Below are 7,808 nucleotides of genomic sequence, written 5' to 3' on the forward strand. Positions count from 1 at the left end.
CAATTTTCCTTTTTAAAGCAAAATAGTTAAGCATTTGGGTAAGATTTTCCTTTTCCTTTTTCCCTCCCCCCCCCTTTTTTTTTTTTTTTTTTTTTTTTTTTTAACCAGAGAGCAATAAAAGCTGAGTTCTTATGTCCTGTGCTCAAGACTTTAATAAAGACTAAGGGACTTTTTAACACCTTTGCTCTGAGACTGAGCTTTCCTTAGCTTTTGTTTTGTCAGAATGGATGCACACATGTAAAGTACTGAATGGCTGTGTAGCACAGTGTACATTTGACAAAGAAATATGGGGGGGCATGCTTGTGAAGGTTTCTGGAAATAATTCCTCTTTCTTGTTTTAATTCCTGTGTGAGGGCTGTGCTGGTATTCTGCAGGGAGAGTAGTGCTAGGACTTTGTTGTTTACAAGGTACAATATATTGCTAACCTGGGGCACCAGGCCAGGAGGCTGGTATGGCATTCTCTTTGCTCAGCTGGCCTCTTGCTTAATCCGCCTTCTGTAACTGGGATGTTTCTAGTTACTGTCTGTCTCAGTAGCAGTTTGTGTTGTACTGTATGGTCAGAAAGACACAGACAAGATTGATTGTAGGCTTCTTTAATTAGAGCAGTCAGAAAAAGGAGACAGATAGTTTGTGGCACACAAACTCTACTCCAGACTAATACTAATCTTTCAATTTGAAGAACTCCAAGTGTTTAGGACTGTGATTTTGAAAAATCTGTAACTACATAACATTTAACCTGATAGTCATGGGAGACTTAAAACTTCAGACATGTTTCCTCCTTGATCTCCTCATCCTGTCCTTACTAAGTTTTGAGGCTAGCACCTTGAATGGAATCTGGTATCCCATTTAAGAGTCCATTATATTTTGCCAGCTCTTACACAGGGAGTTCAGTGACTCATTTTTGTCCAAAACAGTCAGAAGTGTCATTCAGTTTTGATTGGATGACACTAAAAATGGGAAATCTATTGGTTTGTGCTGCTAATTTGCAATTAATTAGTGGTTAATGATGCTCTATGCTTGAAGCTTATGCTCTGTTGTTTTTTTTTTTTTTTTTTTTAATTATTATTTTATTTATTTATTTATTTTTCCCTGATACTGCCATCTATTAATTGTTCTTATTTTTGTTGACTTTCAGGCATAGTTCAGTATTTGTAATGCTTCCCCTAATGGAGCTATTTACATCCTGGTGTCAATTCACTTTTCATTTTGTTTCAATCAGCTAAATTAAGTATACTTTAAAAATCTCTCACTGTGCAATATTTTCTTCAGCCAATCAGAAATTGAGTCAGAAGGAAACCAAACACAATCTTCTACATTTTTTTTTTGTAACTTTTTTTTTTTTTTTTTTTTTGGTCAGAAATATAGAAATATGTTCCAGGAGTACCAGTGTGCAGAGATGGAAAACCTGTTGCATCTCTTAGTTACCCTCTTTCCTGTTCTGCTAAGGATCTCATTAGCCCTTCTTTTCTCAGGACATCGTCAGGAGTCCTTGATGCATTTCTCCTCTTTTATTATCCCCAGTTCCTTTTCAGGGTTGTTCCCAGCTCTGCCACTAAAGCCTGCATTCCTGTCTCCCAGCAAGGAGTGGGGCTGTACCACAGCGCCTGCTGTCAGCCCGACCCATTCAAGTAAGTAACCCAGATGACTGCCATGGTCTGCCTTTTCCACCTCTTCATCATCACACCAATTTGTGTTGCCTAAAAGCTTATGCAGAGGCAACACTGTATTTCCTTTTGGGTCACAGAACAGTTTTGGGCTGCTGCACGCTGGTGTTTTTCCTGGGACAGGCCAGATGAATGGTGGGTTTTATTCTGATTAAAACAAAATCAAACTAAACAGCAAAACCAACCAAACACACCACCTTTTGTGATCTCTGGGGATGTTTGCATGCATGGGAATGGACAATCACTTTTCATCTCCACCATGCTCAATGGTAGCTGAGATATGACCTAGGTCTTGCCTGAAAGCTGTGTTGTACATTGGTGTTGTACCCATGTACCTCATACAGCACTGAGGAGCCATAAGAAGTAGAAACCATCAGTTTCAGTACAGGGCCTGTTCAGAGGGCTGGCAGACTTTCTGCAGCAAGTTTCCACACAGTCACCAGAGCATAGGCACCTCCTTCCTTCTGAGATGGCTTAGGGGTACCCCAGGTAGCTGCATTGCACCTTATGCCATTCGTCTTTCAGGATGTCACCTGAAATAAAGCAGGACACCTCTGTTGAGGTGACTGGATCAAATCCACTGCTTTGTGCACTCAAAGTCACTGAAAATATGTTGGTTGCAAGGGACATCTGAAGGTTTCTAGTCCAATCTCTGCTCCAAGACCAGCCAACTTCAAATCTAGATCAGGTTGCTCAGGATCTTTTCTAGTCAAACTCACCTTTCTAGACATAGACATAGCAGTTCTGAATCTGCTGTCAAGTGCATCTTTACTCAGAAATTCATAGGGAAATTTTATATCAGATCCATTATAAAATCAAAGTGTATTGCATCTATTTAGCCAGCCTAACATTTCTCACAAAATGCTGACTGCATACATTATTTTTATTTAGTAAATCATTGTATTAGACTCTTTCATCTGAGGGATTGTAAATTGTTAGAGGCATTGATACAAAGTTTTGCTTGAAACTCACCATCAACTGATGCAAATCAAACCTATGTCATGGCTGAGGTTTCTTTTGTTGTCTCATTCATGAACTTTTGCACTGTTGGCCTGTGTCTAGAAGTGAAAATGTGCAAATACCTTACTTTTACACTGTCTTCAGCAGGGCAAGAACCAGGCATTTCTCAAACACTAGCACAGTGTTTCTGAGAGCTGCAAGGAGCAGCTGCTTGACCAGCAGTGATTTGAGACAGATGGAGCAAATGTCTGGAAAGAACAGTGACACAATGCAATAGAATGACTGTAGGTCTCATGCAAGTGTAATAAGCACCTGGAGTAATAGTGTCCTCTTTTTTTTTTTTTTTTTTTTCCTCCCCGCCCCCCCCCCCGGTTCTCTCTACTGAAGGGGATTAGATTGCCTGGGAAGGCTTTAAATCCAAGCCCTTGCATTTCAATTCTTGGCCTCTGAGTCAGATCTTGTATTTTCACATATAGCTGTCCTTCATAAAAGATCTCAGAAAGAACCATGGTAATTTACAAGCCAGTAAGAAAATATCAAAAAATCACTTAAGGAGTGTTTTTATTTATTTTGCTATTAATAACCAGCATACCACTGATGCTGTAAGTGATGGGTTGGTGCTACAGCTAAACTGATATAGTAACTATGGCTTCCAAGTCCTGCTCTCCCTTCCTATCCTTGGCCTCCTGCTAGTGCTTGTTTAACAACAAAGTGAGTCAGTTCAGAGAGCTCAAACATACAAATAACAACAAAATCACTTTCTAAAGTGTTTCTGTTCTTTCTGCTGTGTTGCCCTCTTTAATTGCAAACTGGGCCAAGACTGTAGTTTCACAATAATGTTGGACTGATGTAAGTATGTGCTGTGTAAAGGAAAGGTGTCTTCCTGAGATCACCCCTGCTTGTGCTGCTATGTGGGAGGCAGGTCTTGGTGCAGATCTGGAGGAAAATCATCTCCCTGCTCCACTTGTTTTATTTTGTTTTTCCCCCTTCAGGTTAGTTTTGAGCTGGTTTCATGATCTGGCTTACCACAGCTGTACAAATACTATGAAGAGGGTACAGGACGAACTTTAGCTGGTAACTTCTTGTTTTGGCTGAGAGAGGTAGTGGAAGGGCTACTTCAGCTATGCTCATGTAAATCTGCACCCATTTCACTGACACTGAAGCATTCATTCTGTATTTACGCTTGAGTAAATGAGATCAGAAGCCAGCCTAATGGAAAGAAAATGTAGGAAAAGGGAAGAGAAGTAAGGAAAAAACAGAATGTGGTCCTCTTCGGGAATCTCTTTTTTTTATTATTATTATTTTTTATTTTTTTTCCCAAAGCAACGGAGCTTGACCTGATATAATCTCTAACAGTCCTACGTATTTTGTTAGCTACCTTCTTCCAGGTTTAGATGAACTTTAATATGGCATATCTAGAGGCAAATGCACCATTGTGAGTTGAATATCTCATTTAGAAAATACATCCTTACTTTGTTTTGTTTCTTATGCTCACAACGCTCAGCTAAAACAGGAGGATCAGTATGCTGCCAGCATCCACCTCGTCATTGTAAACACACAAAGCCCCAAAAAGAAACCGAGCAAATATTTCCTAAGGTAAGTGTGAAAATCTCAGCCCTCGCTGGGCCCTTTCAGATGAATTTTTCTGTACAGTTACTAAGCTGAGTATATGGAAAAAAAAAAAAAAAGACCATGTTTGTTGGTAGTTTTTTCCAGTGGCCTTACTGGAGTTGCCCTTGCTAACCATTGTTATACAGAGTTACTTGTGTCAGTGGGTGGTTTGGTTAAGCTTGGCTTCAGAGTTCTCAAGATCTGGCTTCCTTGTAGTTAAAAATTGAACAGCCTTCATTATTGCTTTAAAACACAATGATCATCTGAGACTGAAAGTGGTCTGCTTGATGTATAGACTGTAGTTGTTGACAACAGGAAAAAAAGAGAAACTCAGCTGGTTAATTTGTTTCTTACTAATGTGGTGCTGTATTATTTGCCTTCCAAGGTCCTTAAATGAAATATTTTTCAAACATCAGCTCATCAAGCCTCTGTACAGTCCATAAAATGTTGTATCTGGTGTTGTATTTAAACCCAACACATAGTGAAATGCATTGCAGAGTCTGGGACATCATTTGAAATAACCAGGTGAACTTAAGAAAGCTTAATTGAGATATTGTGACATAGCTAAAAATCTACTCTTCTGAACAGTGCTGGGGGAAATGTAGCAGAAAGAGGACCCTGTTTGTTACAGATTTTCTTCATTCACCTCTCTAGGACAGTAACACTTTTGCTCACCATGCCTGGGAGCCCTTGTTCCCTTTGATCACAATCTCACAGGCTTGCAGTTTCACTTCTCACTCCTGCCGCTCACTCAGAATTCCTCCCGCATTTCTCTGCAGTTTGCCAGCTCAGAGAAGACTTATCCATTGTCATATTATCACAGATTTATTGAGTTTTAAAGTTCTTTAGTATTTCTTTGATTAGAATTGACAAAAAAGGGAAAATTAAGAAATAGGATGTATTTATGCCCCATTTGAACTCTGATTTTCACAGTGTTTTGATTTGCTGTTAAATTTCACGTGCTTTCAGCATTTTGTTAATTTTAAAATTGTTGCAGTTTTGAAAATTATATTTCAATTTAAAAATAAAAGCACAAACTTGTCTGTAGTTGTACACTTGTTTTGGTTATAAGCTGGCCAGTTAGAATGCAAGGAAACAATGCAAAACCCAAATATTTGTAATTGAAAGTTTGTAAACACATTTATAAAAATCAGGGTGTACTGGAAACTTCTAACCAATCCTACTGGCTTACATGGAGAACAAGAAGCAGGCTAGCCTGGATAGCCTCGTGCTCTGTTCAGGTTCAAAGAGGAAGTTTAACCTTGCACCACATTGTGCCATGCCTCATTCAGCCTTAGGGTTTGATTAGCCTTTGATTTCAAAATAAGCAGTCCCATGTCATGAGAATTTAACTGGAATTTAATGTTGGAATAATATGAACAAGCTTGCAGAAATCCAAGTTTGATGCCACAAAAGTACTTAAGTCAAAATGTGTCCCACCAGTACCCTGATACAGATGAGAGATGGCAACAGGAACAAAAGTTATTCTGCCAGCATGCAGCATTGATGAATATTATGTTTTAAGTAGCCTATAGGATTTAGTAAGGCTGCAGTACAGCTGTTTGTGGCACACAACTCATCCCCATGTAGCTCGTGGCTGGGAGCTGCAGCTGCCACTGCCCTTAGCTGTGCTGGGGAAGGCAGAGCTATGGCTGGCAGGGAAAACCCTACAGAGTGGTCTCAGTTGGATGTTCAGCAGGTGAAGTCAGTGTCCTTAATTGCTGGTGGAGAAAAGGTGAGCACGTCTGGAGGTGCAATGCCTACTCCTTGAGGCTAATAGTCAGCTTTGTCAAATTGTGACCCAAGGCATTTTGAAAGGGATTAATGCAGCAAAAATCAGGATGCTGCTGGTGGCACTTGCTGTGGCTGGCAGAACCCAGAGAAAGAGGAGGAAAAAAAAAAAAAAAGAAAAGAAATTGGGAATCTCAAAATAAAGAATCACAGAATTCTAGAGAAAAGTGGAACACACACAAAAAAATATTAATCTAAGATGCATCTATTGCCTCAATTATTTTAATATTTGAGCACCTCATGGTCCTGATGATTGTTCGCTTGTTTCATTGCAACCCCTTGTTGTGAGATGGGTGTTATATACTATCCCCATCAGAGAAAAGAGTTGTGGTACAAAAGGACTGTAGAGCATGCCTGGGACACTGAAAAGACCTGTCCCAGAGCAGAAGATTTACCATGGTATTCTGCAGTACCTGCCCACCATGCCCAAAATCCCTTGACTTTTAAGTTTCTCACATGCATTTTTAAATTTTCTTCTGAGACCACAAAAGACTGTCTCAGCCCTCCAGAGCTGGGCCATGTGACTTCTGGTTGGAAAGACTTTGGGGGCATTGCAGACATCATTAAGAAGGCCAGTTCATGGAATTTAGATGGCTTCTAAGAGTAAAGCAAAAGGTATTGAGATTTGTTGAGTTTAAAAGATTTTGTTTCTCACACTTTGCTAAAATGTATCTGCTCACACAGAAGGAGAGGATATTAGTCTGCAGGATGGATATCTAAAGATTACTCTGGCCATCAAAGGAACCTTCAAAAGCAATTATTCATGAGCTCACCTTACTCTTCCTTCTGGCAGCTGGGAAACAAGTTTCTAGCAAAAACATATAGAGTTGTTACCTTCACTATATTTCTTTCTCTATGTCAGTCCTGTGCTTTCTGTCAATTGTTCCTGAGGTTTTGAATTTTATTTTTGTTTTGTTTGTTTGTTTTTGGATACAGACTCACCTTTGTGGAGACCTGGGATGAGCAGTTTGTGTTATTTCCATGCAGAACTTTTCACATCTATTAGTGGAAGAGAGGAGAGACAACATCTGACGTATACCAGCCTTTGTTGTCAGAACTGGACTTAGGAGCAGCACAAAACTTATCACAATATTCCCTAACGTCCTTAGTCAGACACCTGATCCAAATTGTGTTTGTCAGCAAAGTCATGCAATGTTAGTTCTGAGTAAGAGTTTTAACTGCAAGCATGGAAAAAAAAAAAAAAAAAAAAAAAAAAAAACACCACTAAATTCTTCAATTGCAGACAACAGGGTCAATTCTGGTTCCCTCTGGCCTTTTTAAAAAGAAATGTCCTGCTATTTCACAGCTTCAGATGCCACTCAGTAGCACAACCAAATGCTGAAGTGGTAGCAGAGGCGTAATGCTCTTGGTTCCGACTCATTTATTGTCAGCCTGTATTTTTTTTTTTTTTTTCTCTTCAGGTTTGTGATTTCTTTTGTTTGAGTTTCTGGAGATTGTTGCATCAGAAAAGGCTGTTTAGGGAAATTGTGTATTAGGGGAAAAAAAATACCCAAACAGGTCAGGAGCCTGAACTTCATCTACTGCTGCTTGCCAGAGGGCGCCTGTCCATCACGTAGACGTAGATGGATATGCAGTGCAGTTCTAGAACTGAACTTGCATCTTTGAGCTTTGGGAAGTGCCCAGCAAAGCTCTGTTTTTAGGAGCTGTAGCAACAGCAATTGTAGCTGTCTTACAGAATAATGTGAAGACAAATCCCTGCTTTGCTTTTTTTTTTTTTTTCCAGTTTTATTTTATTTAATAAATGATGTAAGGATAAACAAC

At 39.5% G+C, this 7,808-nt stretch overlaps 1 long non-coding RNA gene across 1 annotated transcript; it reads left to right on the top strand.

The window, feature by feature from the left end:
• The first annotated feature begins 1,472 nt into the window (after window positions 1-1,472).
• LOC311429459 lies at window positions 1,473-7,235 on the top strand. Its single transcript, XR_014688261.1, has 4 exons — window positions 1,473-1,628; window positions 4,129-4,220; window positions 4,621-4,760; window positions 6,963-7,235. It is a non-coding gene; the product is annotated as an uncharacterized lncRNA (long non-coding RNA).
• The last annotated feature ends 573 nt before the right edge of the window (window positions 7,236-7,808 follow it).

This window comes from Aythya ferina (genome assembly GCF_964211825.1).
Source record: "Aythya ferina genome assembly, contig: HAP1_SCAFFOLD_1178, whole genome shotgun sequence".
In the NCBI taxonomy this organism is placed as follows: domain Eukaryota; kingdom Metazoa; phylum Chordata; class Aves; order Anseriformes; family Anatidae; genus Aythya; species Aythya ferina.